The sequence below is a fragment of the Vicia villosa genome, linkage group LG6 (genome assembly GCF_029867415.1).
Source record: "Vicia villosa cultivar HV-30 ecotype Madison, WI linkage group LG6, Vvil1.0, whole genome shotgun sequence".
NCBI classification, from domain to species: Eukaryota; Viridiplantae; Streptophyta; class Magnoliopsida; order Fabales; family Fabaceae; genus Vicia; species Vicia villosa.
Genome location: NC_081185.1, coordinates 119,736,354 through 119,754,909, shown reverse-complemented (window position 1 = coordinate 119,754,909; position 18,556 = coordinate 119,736,354). Strand labels below are relative to the sequence as shown.

The window sequence follows — 18,556 nt, the reverse complement described above, 5'->3', positions numbered from 1 at the left end:
CAAATAATTATACAAATAATTAAAACTTAAAGATAAAATTATTCAAAATATGTACAAAATTAGTTTATAATATATAAACAATATTTAACATAAAGAACAATTTTTTTAATGATTTTTTGGTTGATTAGAATAATTAAAAAGTAAAAATATGAATATATACTAATTAATTATGAAAAATATTGAAATTTTGAAGAAAAATAAAATATTTTTATTTCAGAAAATAATATATTATTTTAGAAGTCTAAAAATATTTTTTATGCATTTTTTGGATTTTTAAAACTATTTTTAATTAATTTTACAAAGAAAATTAAAATAAAATAGAAAATAAAAGGATACTGATCAGGTGTGGTTGGATTGAGAGTCCATGGTAAGGATTGCTTGATCTGGTGCGTTGGATGAGCCATTAAATGAGATCAGACGGCCCAGATGGTGAGGGAACATCACTTATGACGCGCCTGCAAAACACTGAAACCAAGGGTTATATTTAAAAAAACGCGCGCGTCAGAACCAATAGGGGGGTGACACGTCTTCGTCTTCAACCTTCAGACAAGACTTTTAATAGCGCTTTTATGAGAAAAGCGCTGTAATTGGTTACTTACTAAACCTGCAAAATAGCGAATAGGGTCAAACGAACAAATAAATTTGGCGTGACCTATCCATTCAATTCGTCTTATCCATACGAACTCAATGGTACCAATTAGAACCTCTAATTTTGCCTATTTCAGAAAGCCCTAATTTTGAGATGAAGAACCCTAAAATGGTAGTTTCGTGTATACGTGTTCAAACTTCAATTAAGTTTCCAGAAATGATCTACACCTCAAACCAAAGTTAAATATATGTCTACATCTTGTTAAGCATGCGTGAATAACCAGATACAAGTTGATTTAGGTTCGAACAAATTATGACCTGTATAGCTCGATTTAGTGAGCTTCAAGGCTTGCAATTGATTGGGATACGTTTATTGATGTTCAAGGATGATGTTTGAATGCTTAGTTTGAACTGAAACTAGTTAGAAACTAAAATTCGAATTTTGAATTTCTTTCAAAAAGTTCCAAGTGATTACAAGTGTATTTTGAGCAAGGCTTTGTTTCTGAACTTGTCTCCTTTGTTACTGAAGCATGCTAGCCTATTTATAAGCATTGAAGTGCTTAAAATCTAAGCTAGCAAGCAATAAGTGCTTTTGCTAGAATCTTGACTTTTCCACATATGTAGCTTGGCATTTAAGCCACTATGGCTTGATTTTCTTCTCTCCCTCTGCTGTACTTTGCTTTGAGACAGAGTTGAATGAGTCATATTGATGAGTCATGCTTGGAATACAATCTATCCATTATCCATTCATTTTCTTTTTAATTTAATCTTAAAATAAGATAAAATTATGCCAAAAATGGATAAAAAAGGTGTGGGCCTTGTCTTGGTCGTGGGAGGCCCATAATAACATGGCAAAGATGTTTGAACCATGAAAACGTGGCCCCATTTGGAAAAAATACATTTTTGAGCAATGTTGTTTTTATGCATTTTCCAAAATTTAGCCAACTTCAACAAGGTGTAAATCCCTCAATTTTTGTCATATGAAGGAGATCTTGCACTTTTTGGAAACCTCAAAGAGTCCTCTAACCAATGTCTTTGGTCTCATGTCAAAATGATTTTTGATGCTCCTTGTGTGTCCTTTTGAAAAAAGTGTCTTTTTGTTGACTTTGAAAATGACCTGTAATGTCTTTGGTCATATTTTTCAAATGGTGAATGCAATGATCATGGGATCAATGGAATTTGAAAGATAATTGAATTTCCTTCAAAATGAGCTTTGGTTTGAATTTTTTGGATGAAGGATGAGAGAGTTATGATCAGTCAAAGTTGAGTTGACTTTTCAGGCAAAAACCCTAATTTTGAATCTTAGGGTTTTGTTGATTTTTGATCTTTCCTTGATGAATTATGAGCATCCAATGATCAAATGATGAATCCTTTGACAAAATATGGACTTTGACAAAAAAATTCATTTTTGACTGTCTGTTGACTTTTTTGGTCAAACGGGTCGTCTGTTGACTGTTTGAGCTGCTGACGGTGCGTCTGAGTGAATTGAAGTTTGAAAATTTGTATGATGGTACTTTGAGATATATGGATGTGTATGAAATCCATTTGAGCTCTCAAAAACTTGTTTCTCCTGAAAAAACAAGAAAACCCTAGTCAGGGACTGTTTGTGTAGGAGACAGTTAAGCGTACCTGATTTTTGTGCAGTGTTGAGTCTCTGCTAATCGCGTGATATTCAGAAGACTTCTAGAACAAAAATCTTGGAATTTTGAATTGTGAAAGATTGATTTGATTGATGGTACAAAACACTGAGAATTGTACTGCCAGCAGTTTGGCTGTCAACTGACTGTCCAGGTATTGATGTAGCAGTTAGAGTGAAAAACCAACAGTCAAAGTTAATTTTCTTTTTTGTTGTTTTTGTTTTTGTTTTATGTGAAAAATGAAAGTTTATTTACATGACTTGTTAGAAAAACACAGACATAATAAATAACTAATATTTACTGTATGCGAGCAAAATTACCGATAATAACCCTGAAAATCATTTAATGCACAGAAAAATGAATATTTGACTGGCAGAAAACACACAAAATATTATCTGAGTAATTAAGCAATATTATGACAAATAGTACAACATTTAATACTGAGAGTACAAATATTACATACTATATTGAACAGTACGACGAATAAACGGTACATTTAAGAAATAAGAAATACAGCAAATTTTAAGAATGACGATTGATAACCCATGCTACAAATAGTAACATGTAGATGATTGGGAGCATAAGCATCCCAGGTCCACAGTGTTCCGGGCTATGTAGACAGAAGAAAGACATGATCACCGTAACAATGGTGATGACCATAAGAAAACACGTTTCCCACCGCTTCGCCATTTTGTCGGGGAAGAAGAAAGGATGGATTATGAAGTGGAAATTTGAGAGATGAATTAGAATTTGATGTGAGATTTTATGGAAGAAAATGGGAGGTATTTATAGAATGGAAAGAAGGATAGAGACGTTGGGGAATGATGTGATTCCGTACAAAAGGAAAATTTGAGTGGAAATAAGATTTGAAAGAAAGTGTATGATAGTGTTGGGAAAAAGAGAGATGTAGAGAATAAAGTTAGGATGTGATTTTTGAAAAAGAGATTTGGAAATATTTTTGAAAATAATGGAATATAGTACAAAAATTAGTGGGAAACAAAAGATAATAATAATCTACTTGTTACCAGTACAGTCTGAGTTTCCTGATTCTGCGCCTGCAAAAAGATTTAACTCTGTACCAATTGTGTCAGTACTATTTATCTGTAAATAAATAAATAGCATGTGTGAAGTAATAAACAGTATTTGGCGTTTGCGTAAGAATAAATTCAACTGCAAGCCAAAATACTGTATAAGAAAAATTCTAAAAACTAAGTATTTCATATGTCAGGATATTTGTTGAAATAAAAATCCATGATTATATGAGACTCTTAATTTTCAGATTGGAGTTTTCTTAAAAAATGATGCAGGCAAATTTTGGGGTATACAATGTAGAATCCAAAATTCTCAAGCGATTACGACCACCCAAGATCTCCTCATAAGCGTAGCATTAAAATCTAATCCACTTTATCATCGTCCGCTCGCATAATCCTCAATCACCGAGTGCAGCATGTGGATTCTTATCCCACCTACCTTATGAGAATCTGGATCTGAGTATCACGAATACCAATCTCATCCTACCTTGAGTTCCAGATCAGCATGTCCCACATTTGTCAGTAAAGGTCGACTCATGCGTCTTGTGCATCATAGCGATACTGTGGCGGTATAGCTGTCTGGTAGTACTAACATGGTGGTCCAAATCCGAGGCCATGTACTCAAGTAACCTATCCAGTAGCGTATAACAATCTCCACCTGTATCCTATATCCACGGACGACTAACCGAACATGTCTCAACTGAGGTCATCTCTACTCAGATTCTTCTAGTCACACGTTTAAGGTTAACCTCCACTGAACACAACAAACTAGATCTGACTCACTACAAATCCAGTTCGAGTTCCTATGCCAGGTGTGTACTCACTCACACAGGGCACACACAAGAGATTCCTAATGATAATTCCCACCATATAGGAATATCATGGTTACAATTAACAGTCACCTAATGCGGTCAACTCACCGATGCTTTAGACAACCACTAGTGTAGTTCACATAAGTATCCAACACATAGCGTAGCTTGATGTCTTCACTCGGGATTAAATGATTCATAACTAGTAGGAAACATGGATTGCTGCCCTCTGTATATCCCTCTATTCGGTTTCCGCATAGAGTAGTTCTAGGACTCACGCATTTCAGAATACACAAGGAGATGTAGTAGTTTCTTCCACCCTATCAGGCATCTCAGATTTCCCAATTTGTAGATCACCACTTCCACTCGTTCTACCAACCATTCACTAGATAACTACCCGCATCTTAAGGTACACCAAAACGAGTCAGAGGTAATAATTTTGTTCCTCCAAATACTGTCAAGGCAGGAGTAATTAGAAAGATCCAATATCTTTGTTCAACTCCCAAGGTTTTCCATACAACCGTTTCTCTGTCCAAGTCTGGTACTGGCACCATGTTCAAGTAACGAATTCCTAACAGCTTCAAGCTCAGCTCCATCACAGAATTCCCTTACTCCATTCCTACTTAGGTGCTTCATGGATCTACTTTACTACTACCGAGATTCCAGAGAAGGTTCACTACATCCAATCAAAGTCTTGGAACTTCCAGTCGTCTTAGACCATATCACGACAGCTGGGTTGTCAACTATTCTGTGACAATTTATCCTCTTATGTATGACAGTCCAAACATTCTCCCAACTTAACCGAATTCAACCACTTCAACTGATTCCTCTAACATAACTTTGTCTGGAAGGTTCACTCTGTCCCATAAAGTATTCTGGAATTTCCAACTTCCTGATTTCTTTTGTGGAGACTACTATCGCAACTACCTTGCATATGCGACACTATCCACGTCCGACAATTCTCCACAATCCCTTATTGCACTTCTGTTACTACATGAGTTACTACGGGCTAACGCGTCCTCGTGGCGGCTCTGCCGCAATCCTGCCTATCACGTTGATGAGTTGATCAAGTTCATCAAATGAATAACGTGACCGTAGAATCGAGCCAGCAACACACACTTGTGAGGAAGAAAGAAATTTTCTAATGATGCCTCACGGCTAGGTCGAGGGTCGACCTGCTCTGATACCAACTGTAATACCCTACCAATATGTGTCTAGAATCATATCAGTAGAATACTAATAACTGGTACTAAGTACATAAAAAAGTCAGGAATAATAACATAAGTGTATACATTTCAAAATCATCTCGAAGATGGATACAATTGATATGTCTACACAATGATAATAATACACAGCGGAAGAAAAGATCAAGCACAGTCTTCACGACATCCGGTCAAAAGCTCTTGATCCAAGCATCTAGCAAAACTCAATCTTGCATGGTACCTGAAAAATAATAAGATGAATGGGGTGAGATTACTAAATCTCAGTGAGTTCCCCTATCTTATGGGTTCTCTCGGCTCTACATGGTATATACATCAACTACAAATCCATGACAGATCCTAAGGTTTCATCACTATCCAGTACAGGAAAGCATGTCAACTCGTAGCACCATGATTAAATGTCCACTGACCATCCGATTAGATATTCTGAGAATATATCACATGTTCGGATATTAGGTACATGTTTCCTCCAGAATAGGTCTTCCGGTTTTACCTGCCAACCTTCTGTCGGGAGCTACCCTCAAGGTCTGGTCTTCCGGGTTTACCTTCCTATCTGCCCTCGAAACAAGACCCCAAATCATACCTTTTCAATCTACATGGTAAGTAACTCATATGACTATAGAGAACCATGGAACCAAACTTGAATCGCTACAACGATTCAACTCGTCCAATTTCCTGGGTCCAAATCTCACATAGAAATTCACCCATAAGGAAACAACAAAAGGAGAAGGTGAGGTACACATCCTCGGGAGTTCATCCCCGGAGAATAACTCCTGAACTAAGGAGCCGACCCATTCCCGAGACCAAAGCCCAAGAATGCCTGCAATACATGTGGCACAGGGGCATCCTTGGAATTTCTTCACAAGAAGTAGCCAACATGTATGTAACGTGCCTACTCGCAGTTACTGTCCTTTTGTCTGTCCTCTAACCCCTCGTCTCATACTTACTACACCATTAGATTGTAGAATTTCAAAAGAAGTCGCTTGATAGGAAATAGGAAATATCATACTAGAATATGTTCATATATCTTAGTTTAGGTATCCTAAGGCTCAGCTTACCATATCCATATTTTGTTAATTGACGTACGCAAGTTGCACCAAGTTATAAGACCTCCTCGCCTCTTGGTTCACATGCTTAGCTTCACAAGCTCTAAGACCTCAACATCTTTAGTGTACGTGGATGACTTGATTTACATTACCACTCATTCCATGATCCCTACAACCCAATTGAAGGAACATTTGGGCAGCAAGGCCCTTAGAATGATTAAAGAATCAATTATTCGAGCATTATCGTTTAGTAACCACGATACAAGAATATTCACATGGGTTTAATTAATACTTAAAAGTATGCTAAGGTTGTGGAAGCTTAGGCATCTCGTAGCCCTTTCTGTTAGCTTTCCAATGCCTCCGACGGCGCCTAATTCCGAGTTACGAAACTCCAGTTATGGTCAAAACAATAAAAGGATGATTTTCTGTCAGGTGCAATCGATTTGCACTGGTGTGCAATCGATTGCTCACTGAACCAGAAGCGCAAAATGCCATTTTTTCACAGTGCAATCGATTGCTTGTGTCATACCCTAATTTTTGACCCCCCTGAGATGTCACATCCTAGGCGTCAAATTCAAAAATGTTTCTTGATCGGTTTGGAAGCCGTGATCAAGATCTCATTCGTTCACTCATTCTTTGAAAGAAAATTTCGTGTTCATGGAAGTTTTCATTTAAAAGCGCCATTACCATTGGTTTGATTTAAGAGACTTGTTTAAGATTTATTCCATGGTTTTTGGGCACGTGGATTGCTCATGGTGAAGAAATTGATTCATATGGATTATTTGATCATTCATGGAAATTTAATCAAAAGTTGCAAGAAATATCTTTTAATCCATTTTGTTGAAGAAATTATTTCAAGTATGGTCTAAAACCATGAATTGAAGAATTTCAAGTTCAATATCTTTTCAAATTCATTGGTGCAAAGACATTCTTCAAATCACTTCAAGGAATTTCCATTCAAGATTTATCATGGTTCATTTGAATTTGCAAGATTCAAAATTTCATTCAAAGAATATCCAAGATTCATGATTCATACAATTTCATTCAAAGAATTCTAAAGGAAATTCAAACATTACAAATGATGTTCTTTTATATGAAACAAGTTCTAATTTCTAAACAAATTACAAGGTTTCATCCAAAATTCAAGAATTACATCATTCCATTCATACAAAGTTCAAGTTCATACAATTCCTAAAGTTGGAATTCAATTGGAAATTACATGAACAAAAGAAAATACAAAGACATTCTTGAATTCATTCTTCCATCTTCAAGTTTCCATTCTTCATTAAAGTTTCTCCATGCTTTCTTCAAGAATTCTCATGCAACATGAAAAAGAAACAAAAAGGGTGGAATTAGCAAAAGTCAAATAAATAATTCAAAAGCCCAAAGCCCACATGGAGGCCATGTTTTTCCGAAAAAAAAAGGAAAAAAGGAAAAAGAAAAAAGTCAAAAAGTCAAAGGAAGATATATATTATATCATAACTACTACACATTGAAGTTGCTAACTTTATGACATAAAACAATGCTATGTCGTGGAACTTTCTTGCAAGAGTTATGAAGATATTTCCATCCCATGTGCATATTCCTCCATGTGCACAAATTGTGATACTTGGCCATTAAGAAAGTTTAACAACTAAGGAACTTTGGCAATGATTATTTTGGAAAGAATATTCTTTGCAATGATGAAAACTTAGTAACTAAGTGAGCTTAAGGACTAAGCTTGGGTGCAAAAATGACCAAAATTATCCCTCACTTTTTCCTCTATAAATAGAGGAGAGACACACAAAGGGAAAAAACGAAAAAAGAGGGCAAGAGTAACACATAGAATTCTCATACTTCTAAGTGTTATTCTACAAAAAAAGAGAGAAAGAGTGAAAAGGTAGTGGTTCTTCATACCTTACTTGAAGTTCTTCATCTTCAAGCTTTCAACAACTTGAAGTTCCATCTTCAAGTTCTCCCACAATCCAAAGAGGTGTTATGGCATCACCTTCATCAAAAGCCTACAACAACAAGCAAAGTTGTTAGAGAAAAATTGTTACAATCAACAATTTCAAAACTGTTGGTAACAATTCAAACAATTCGGGACAGCATCAACACCAACAAAGCAAAAATTCAGCAACACAACAACGGTTCAGAATCACTCAACAACAACAAATTGCAACAAATTCAGAACAACATCATTCAACAAAGCAGTAGCAGTTCAAAAATTCAGCAACAACAGTTTGCAATAAAGTTTTCCAGAAGCAGTAGAAATCAAAGCACGTACCTTCAACAATAATCCGGCGAACGTCTCCTCGCCGCAGGTAAGTCGTTTCTGCTCTCACACTCGGTATTACTACTAATTGTTACTGCAAAATATGTTGTTTTTGTTCATCATCTGAAAATCAAAATAGAGAGATAATTAGTTTGCTGCTATGTCATAAAAAGAAGAAATTTAAATTAAAAACTAACCATGAGCCATGAGAATCCAAGATTGATAATTGTTATCACTCAACCGTTGTTGTTGTTCACTGAGTAAGTGAAACTCGGTTGACACACAAGTTATCGCTGCTGTTGTTGTTCACTGAGTAAGTGAAACATGAGCTCCCTTGTTGTTTAGCCGAGAGAGAAAACGAGAGAGAGAACCGCGAGATGTTTGAGGGCTTCGTTGTTGTTGTGAGCGGAGAGCAACCGAGAGAGAGCTGAGCCGTCGTTGTTGTTCACTGTGAGAAGAGGAAAATCGAGAACCTGTTATTGTTTGTTGTTTGCGAGCAAGAGAGAACAGAGAGCATCGGAGAGAAAGAGAGAACAACCGAGAGGATGAGAGGAAGTAATTCTCGGTTCTTCCATTTTGTGTTTTTGTTCTTCGTAAACGAGTGAAAGAGAGAGTTAGAAGCACTGCTGCCTCTTTCTCTATTACTTAGGGTTTTCAAAACCCAACCTTGTTTTGTTAAGTGATGGATCCGGGTCACACTGACCCGACCCGGTCCGGTCCTCCTTTTTTTATTTTGTTCAGCTTTTTAACGTTTGGGCCTACACCTTCCAATTCGTTTTTCATACCCCTGGCCCAATTATTCAGGTTTTTTATTAACTATTTCTTTTAAGTTTTCTTTAGAAAATAGTTTTACATAAAAAGACTTAGTATTTTAATTTAATATAGGATTTAGTTTAATTTTCTAATCCTTATTAAAAATGCCAAAAAAATATATTAGATACATATTTAATTTTATGTTTTCTAAATATTTTCACATGAAACTACAAAAAATATATTTTCTTATATTAATTTTGTTTAAGTTTGATGTTTTCATATAATTTTTGTGTAGTTAATCATTTAAATTTTGATTTGATTACTGTTGCACATTACTCGAATTTTCTCACTTTATCCGAGACTTCGAGATTATTTCTCTGTTGTTCTCTGGATTTTGTCTGTTTGTTTGGTCTTCCATTTGCTGTAGAAGTCCTTAAACAATTACTGAGTGATCACGGAATGCTGTAAGCTGTGAGTTTATCCGACGTTCTTTTCTGCTGGTGTGGATGCTCAATAACTGTTGAGATCCCAATTTACTCTAAGCATATCATTTGAGGATTAAGGTAACACCTCAAACTCAGAAATCCAATTTCTCATTCTTCGAGGTAAGCCTAAAACTCCATAACTGTACAAAGGAATTACTTGCCTGTTTTCAATCAACTGTTTTCACAACAGTATTTCAATCATCTGCTTTCATAAACAGTAAATCATTTTTAAGCTGGGCCTCTAATAGAGTGTAAGTCCCAAACACCTTCTCTTCTTAGCTTGTTTTCAAAACTGTATTTTCAAAATCTTCTTTCTGTTTTCAAAACATTCTTCTGGTATTTGAAGGGCATTATTCCCGGTGAAACTCTTCAGATACCTATGTGACCTTTGTCCATCTTCACTTCTTCTGTTTTCAAAAATCATTAACTGTTTATCATAAAGTACATTCAACTATTATCCACCAATTACTGTTGAGGCTCTGTACATACTTCTTCAATGGCCTCCACTCCATCCAGGTTAGGCTTTACAAGCTTTCAATTTACAGTCTTTATTTAAATTACTGTCAAATATAAACTGTGCATATATTAGTTTAGAACTGCGTTTGAGTATAAACCTTAGGACAGTTAAACTATATATATATTATAGGAATATGACCTAGGATTGAGAATGTCTTCCCGGTGAAGGCTCTTTCCTAATTAGAGATCTGTAGTTCAAACCCCCAAGATGAATTATTCCCGGTGAAACATCTTGGCAAAAACCTTAGAATCCAAGTAATAGGACACATCCACCCAAAGAGGAATTATTCCCGGTGAAACCTCTTACCCATTTGCCTAGAGCCAAAATAAGTTCAAAACCACATAAGCTTTCTCTTGTGCTATAACAAGGACCCTCGATTAGCCTCCTCTTGGGCTTTGTACAAGGACCCACAGGCTTCTTAAAAGCATTTCCAGCTTCCTCTTGAGCTTGTATACAAGGACCCATCAGGTTTCTTACAAACATAGGAACAGGTCTTTAGTCACCTTTTAGCCTACCCTGGTGAGTTTCTTCCAATTTAAACCAGACTTTAAACGAGCTAAGTTTGTCTCAATTTCACATTGAGTACATTTTTGGAATGAGAGACATGGACAGTCTCTGTCACCCTTATCTTCATCAATCCTCCTTAGTAGAGTCTAGGATCTATGTTTTGGTCATCCTCAGCATTGAGTCAGCCTTCATCTTGGGCTTTAAACAAAGAGTCTCCACTAGATAATCTTTCTGCCATCCACTTTTCAATCTTAAATTCCCTGGAAAGGGTTAGCCTCCAAAGTCATTTAAAATCAATCCATTCCTTCATTTCAACAAAAAACCCCTGGAAAGGGTTAGCCTCCAAAATTAATAAATAAATAATAGACTTCATTCTCTTAGGTAACAATTTCCCCAAAAGAGTCAAAATCCCTGGAAAGGGTTAGCTTCCAAAAAAAAACATGATAAAAGTCAGTCTTTTAATAGACAAATTCACCAGCTGAATCAAAATCCCTGGAAAGGGTTAGCTTCCAAAAGAAAAACAGTCTTTTTAATCTCCAGTAGAGTTAAAACCAACAAAAACAGTTAGCCTCAACCTTGGGCTTCATACAAGGCACCCAAACAATAAAACTCCCCTGTCAAGAGTCAGCCTCAACCTTGGGCATTGTACAAGGCAGATAATAGAGTCTCCCCCAGTGAGTTCTTCATCACTCAGTAGCCACAACCTTGGGCTTTGTACAAGGCAGATAAACCATATCTTTCATGTGTCAAAGATTCCTAACACTTAGGATCTTTTCCCCATATAGTCATCCATACTTAATTCATTTAAGAGTCCGCCACAACCTTGGGCTTTGTACAAGGCAGAAAATAATGTTTTCCCTAGCTAGAGTCAGCCACAACCTTGGGCTTTGTACAAGGCACATAAAATAAAGTCATTCATTCAATTATCCTCAACAGTCAGCCACAACCTTGGGCTTTGTACAAGGCACACAAATAGAGTCTCCCTAAACAGAGTCAGCCTCAATTCTGGGCTTTGTACAGAACACAAAAATACCCTGTAATTAACCCCCAGTGGAGCCATCTCCCAGAGTCAAATAATACATTAATTAATCAATCAAAAAGCCTCAAGCTTGGGCCTCATACAAGCCAGCTAAAGTCAAATCTTTCATACAGTAGATAGACATAGCTTATCTCTATAGAGAGATATTTTTTACTACTCTACCACATTCAAACAAACAAACATTTCAATTTCAATTTCAATCAAAGTCTCCCATTTAGGACTCTGAAAGACATGCTCTGGCACATCCCCAGACTTGTACACTTTCCCTAATTTGGACGAGCATTTTTCTTTCATTTAAGAGGCATCTGACTGGCATACTTGTACACCCAAGTAAGGTCCCCCTCTTGAATGAAATGAATCCAGTTATTCTGTCACTCTTTCAAAATGTTTGTGGTAGAATAGTACAAATACCTCTCTGTAGAGATAATTTCATGTCTCTTTACTGTAAACAGAGATTTAATTCCAAGCTTCAACCTTGAGCTTCAAGCAAGGCACCAAAAAACAATTAATTTCCCTAGTTAGTTCCCCGAACTACATTAAGCTCTGACTTCCACTAGGGATATGTAGGCATGAGGTTCACAAGGAATCTCAGCGAGCTAATAAAATACCAAAAATAGTCAGTCTGTCTATCTGTCTGTCTTTCTTCAATCAATTCAATTCCTTCTCCTAACACAAAGGAGAAACTTTCCCAATCATTAGCAATAAACACAAACACAATGACACAGAGAAGGTTCCTGTAGAGTACTACAGATATGTAGGGTGTTTAAACACTTCCCTATGTATAACCGACCTCCCGGACTCCAGAATTTCTAGTCTAGGTGTAAATCCCCACACTTAGCAAACTCCTAGGGTTTAGTTGAGATCTTTTTTCCCCTTTCCTACTCGTAGGACAAATAAGAAAGTTCGTGTGATATCGTAGGAAGAACTGAAATAAAATTCATCCCACCACGGGCGCATTCTCCTTCCAAATTTCGCGTGAAGGGTCTAGCGTGCCGTCCTCCCAAGTGAAACGGGGAGGTAAAAGAAAACGACCACCACAGAAAAATGGCGACTCTGCTGGGGATATAAGTGTTCAAAACCTTGGTTTTTCATCCAAACCAATGGTTGACCTGTTGCTGGTCCAGCCCCAATGAGGAATTAGGGATGCCAAATTCCCCCTCAAACAAGAGAGGTCCTGCCTAACCTCTGTGTCATATCATGTGTTTGTTGCATATATATTTGTTTATTTTGTTTATTCTGTATCGGGAAAGGGCTTGATTCCCCCTTGTGGTGAGAAATCCTATACCCGGATTTGAGTGCAACATAAGATAGGATGGAGGATGTCTTCCCGGTGAAGGCCCTCTAATCTTGGTTTCCAAGTCTACTCTTGGGATTTGCCTGGCTGGTTGTGATTAACTGCGCCACTGCATTCCGAGACTGATTTGTACCAGGAGGACCTAGAAACACATTAACCCCACTTAAAGCCTTTTTTAGGACGTAGAGCGGTGATTACGGAAGTAATTGTCACGCAGATACTACACTCAGAGAAAACTCTCTTATAGATACCAATCAACGTATCTTTAAGGTTGAGCAAAAACTCTGAGACCCCTAGAACCCGTTCTACAGGTACAAAAATCCGTAACCTTAGTTTACCATTGGGGCGGGATCTGCGTTTTGACTTCATGACCACTATACCCTTCAACGCCATGTTTGTTTAAAACTCTTGTGTGTGCATTCATGCATCATTCATTAATAAACAATTAAAAACAAAAAGAGTCTTTTTCGAGTCGTTTTTTCAAGGAAACTAAATAACGAACGTTTTGAACTTCAGAGAAAGAGAGAAACGGAGAAAGGACTTAAGGATCTATACCATGGATTATGGGAGAAAGAGAGCTAGGAAATACACCTTCAAGATTCCCCAGGTCGAGGAACTGGGAAAGCTCGGAAAACTGGTGGTCAACCCCCAGGCTTTCAAGGAGAAGTATGGAAAACTTCTGCCTTTGCTCAATACCAACATGGTGGATGGGATCCTTCCCACCTTGGTGCAGTTTTACGATCCAACGTATCACTGCTTCACCTTTCCAGATTATCAGCTCATGCCTACGTTGGAAGAGTACTCTCGTCTGTTTGAGATACCCGTGTACGCGCAAGATCCGTACTCCGGTTTGGAAAAGAATCCTGATGACGTTATCATTGCTGCAACTACTCCTTTGAACGTAGTCGACATCAGAACTCATATGGTGAGTAGAGGAGGAATTCAAGGATTACCCTCTAAATTCCTGTTTGATCAAGCTCGGTACTTCGTCAGCATCCAAGATATGAGCGCTTTTGAGGAAGTCTTGGCTTTGCTTATCTACGGATTGTTTTTGTTCCCTAACATTAACGATTTCGTCGACATCAACGCAATTAAGATCTTCTTAATTGGAAATCCAGTTCCAACCTTGCTTGCGGATGCTTATCACTCTGTGCACTCAAGAAACCTGCAGCGAGGAGGATTAATCACATGCTGCGTACCGTTGTTATACGAATGGTTCGTTTCGCACCTGCCGAAGTCTAGCACTTTCTGGAACATGAGGGATGGCCTTTACTGGTCACAGAAAATTATATCTCTCACTCATACAGACATTGATTGGTGTAGTCCTGACAACGACGAAACCAAGATCATCTTCAGTTGCGGAAGTTTCCCCAACGTACCCCTTATTGGAACTAAGGGAGGAATTAGTTACAATCCAGCTTTAGCCCGTCGTCAATACGGCTATCCTATGAAAAATATTCCAAGTAACATCCAATTGGAGGGTCTGTTCTTCAAGAACATCGACGATCATGGTAACATGCTGAAGAAGGAAATTGTCCAAGCCTGGCGTCTTGTACACAGCAAAGGGAGAAGATTGTTAGGAAAACATCTTTGCATCTCCCTGGATCCTTACCTTCAATGGGTACGCGTCAGAGCATTCAAGCTCAGGATGCCATATCAACATCAAGAACCTATTCCCCTAAGGGAACCAATTTACCTTTTCTCCACCGATGTTGAAAAACTGCAAGCGGCATTAAACAAGGTATGCCAAGAAAGGAATGCTTGGAGGAACAAGTATCGAATTGTCAACACGGAAAATGTTGAAATTCAAAACATCCTAAGAAGGAAGGATGAGTTACTTGAAGTACTCGATCGACAAGTGACACAAACGTCACTTTCTCATCATATCCCTCCTGCTTCCTGGATCATCGATCAGCTCACGTCAGAGAACGCTCAGCTCAAGAAACAGAAGAAGATGTTAGAACGTGAAGTCAGCTCATCATCAAAGTTTTAGAGTCCTTTCTCTCAGTTTCTCTGTATTTCCATTTTCAAAGTGTGTAAAAACGGCGTTTTCGCTTAATTAATAAAAGTTTGATGTTTCATAACGTAATTATGGTGTTTCCTTGAAAAAATAATAACTTAATTGCATATCATACATCGCTTTAGTCGTACGCACTGACACGAGAATTGTCGCGGATCTAATAGTCACTTTCCTTTCTCCAGAAAGAGAGGAGGAGAAGGAGGTGAACCAAGACTTTCAAGCTGTCTCATCCATACAACACTCGTTCAAGTCGCAAGAAAAGAATGGAAGACTTTGAGCAAGAGAATGAAGAGCTCAGGGAAGAGATTAATACTCTCAAAGGTACTGTTGAAAGACTCAATAGTATGGTAGAAGCCCTGGTAGTTGCGCAGAATCGACCAACGCCAGAAGAACCACAAAGGACTGTGGTTTCCGAGATTGTTTCTACTCCTATTCCTCAGTATACCATGCCGCCTGATCGACCTTGGGGCATGCCGTATAACTTTACTCCAGAAGGGTACATACCTCCAGCTTCTGAAGCTCCAAAAGTCACCATGGATATGCGTCCACCGGAGGGTTACAAACCTCTGGAAATTGAAGTTCCAAGAACAACGGCAATGGGTTTCACACAACAGAACGCTGAGATTCCAAGATCTGCTGTCATGGCTTCTCCGCAGCCCATTATGCATACTTTTCCCCCGCAGGGCGGACAAGTATATCATCACGCTCCAAGTAAGGATGCTGGCGTGTATGAAAGATTGGACGAGTTCCAGGAACAGTTTCTGCAAATGCAGAAGGAACTCAAGACTCTCCGAGGACAAGATTTATTTGGAAAGAATGCTGCAGACCTCTGTCTGGTTCCAAATGTTAAAATTCCTCACAAATTCAAAGTACCAGAATTCGAGAAGTACAAAGGGAATTCATGCCCACAAAGTCATCTCGTAATGTACGCTCGAAGAATGTCAACTCAGACTGATAATCAACAATTGCTCATTCATTATTTTCAAGACAGCCTGACTGGTGCTGCACTCAAATGGTACATGAACTTGGACAGTTCAGAGATTCGTACTTTTCGAGACCTCGGAGAGGCCTTCGTCAAACAGTATAAGTACAATCTGGATATGGCTCCCGACAGAGATCAACTCCGGGCCATGACTCAAAAGGATAGAGAAAGCTTCAAGGAATACGCTCAGAGATGGCGTGAAGTTGCTGCTCAAATTTGTCCACCACTTGAAGAGAAAGAAATGACAAAAATCTATCTCAAAACTTTAAGTCCATTTTACTACGGACGAATGGTTGCAAGTGCACCAAGTGACTTTACCGAGATGGTAAACATGGGTGTACGTTTAGAAGAAGCAGTTCGAGAAGGACGCTTGAACAAAGAACCAGAATCTTCTATTGGTCCAAGGAAGTATGGAAATACTTTCCAGAAGAAAAAGGATCAAGATGTCAGCAATGTCTTGCACAAAATCAAGAAGAAATTCCAACCTCAAGTTGCAACAATAACTCCGGTTGTTAACTCAGCGCCAGCTTATCAACCTCAGGTCCCGCAACAACAAACTCAACAAAGGTCGCAGCAACCTCAGCAGCAGGTTCGACCTCCAAATTACAACAATCGGGCTCCAAGGTATCCTGCCTTTGACCCCATACCAATGCCGTATGCAGAATTGTTTCCAACATTACTGGCAAAAGGACTCATTCAGACAAGGAGTCCTCCAAATCCTACAAACAGTTCCTCACCATGGTACAAGGCTGACCAATCTTGTCCCTATCATCAGGGGGCACCAGGTCACAATATTGAGAACTGTTTCTCTTTCAAGATTGACGTCCAACGATTAGTGAAGAGCGGAATGCTATCCTTCAAAGATACTAATCCAAACGTCCAAGCAAATCCTTTGCCGCAGCACAAAGAAGCTTCAGTAAATCTGATAGATCAACACCCCAACGTCATTCAAATCTACGACATTCGTCAGATAGGGGAAAATCTTGTCAAGATGCACGCTAAACAAGCTGGGTATGGTCATGTACCACCTCACAACTACTTCACATGTGAAATTTGTCCAAAGAATAATCAAGGATGTGCCGTAGTTCAAGCTGCATTACAAGAACAAATGGACTTGGGATGGATTCAACATATCCGAGTCAGAACTGAACATGACATCAACATGGTTCAAGGATGTCCAGGAGAATACAAAATCTACAAAGTTGAAGACCTTGAAGGATCGGTAGTCAGGTTCCACAAAACTTTAAATGGACTTGCCTACTTTGGAACAGATTTCCACGCTTACAGTAGATGCAGAATCTGCCGAAGAGATTCACAAGGATGTTTGCGTGTTCGCAACGACATTCAAAAGCTAATGGATGACAATACCATTACTGTTCTTGCCAACAGAGAAGATGATGAAGTCTTTACCATATCTCCTCAAATTAATCAAGGTGAACCTATGCAAGTCAAGTATGATAGCAGGAAGGCAGCAGTTGCACCGCTAGTTATCTATTTACCAGGTCCTGTACCGTATGAGTCCAGCAAGGCTATACCATACAAGTACAATGCTACATTCGTTGAAAATGGTAAGGAAATACCATTACCGTCTGTTGTCAACATTGCTGATGTTAGTCGAGTCACCAGAAGTGGACGAGTCTTCAACAGAACAACAGAAAATGTGGAGAAACCTTCGGAGGAAGTACCACATAAGCAAGACAACCATCCGACCAATGCTGTTCAAGCGAAAGAAAATGATGAGATCTTGAAGTTAATCCAGAGGAGTGAATACAACATTGTAGATCAATTACTACATACTCCGTCTAGGATTTCTGTTCTTTCCCTGCTATTGAGTTCTGAAGCTCATAGGAAAGCTCTACAGAAAGTTTTGGAACAAGCTTTTGTAGAACCAAGTGTTACTATAAGCCAATTCAACAACATCGTTGCCAACATCTCCGCCGGAACTAATCTGAGTTTCTGTGACGAAGATCTTCCTGAAGAAGGGGTGGACCACAATCTTCCACTTCACATCTCAGTTGGCTGCATGGGTGATACACTCACAGGAGTCCTAATAGACAATGGATCCTCGCTCAACGTCATGCCGAAATCAACATTGTCAAGATTATCTTTCGAAGATTACCCTCTAAGAAAAAGTCATGTCATCGTCAAAGCATTTGATGGATCAAGGAAGTCAGTTTTCGGAGAAGTGGATCTTCCCATAACTATTGGACCTCAGACGTTCAAAATCACTTTCCAGGTTATGGACATTCCAGCACAATACAGTTGTTTGCTAGGTCGCCCATGGATTCATGAGGCTGGGGCAATTACTTCAACACTTCATCAGAAACTGAAGTTCATAAGAAATGACAAATTGGTAACCGTATGTGGAGAACGA

The 18,556-nt window shown here is 38.5% G+C and overlaps 1 long non-coding RNA gene across 1 annotated transcript; it reads right to left on the bottom strand.

The window, feature by feature from the left end:
• Positions 1–7,725: 7,725 nt before the first annotated feature.
• On the bottom strand, positions 7,726–9,199 carry LOC131612212 (uncharacterized). Its single transcript, XR_009287320.1, has 3 exons — positions 8,783–9,199; positions 8,598–8,708; positions 7,726–8,331 (listed from the first exon to the last, which is right to left on the bottom strand). It is a non-coding gene; the product is annotated as an uncharacterized LOC131612212 (long non-coding RNA).
• Between the last annotated feature and the right edge of the window lie 9,357 nt (positions 9,200–18,556).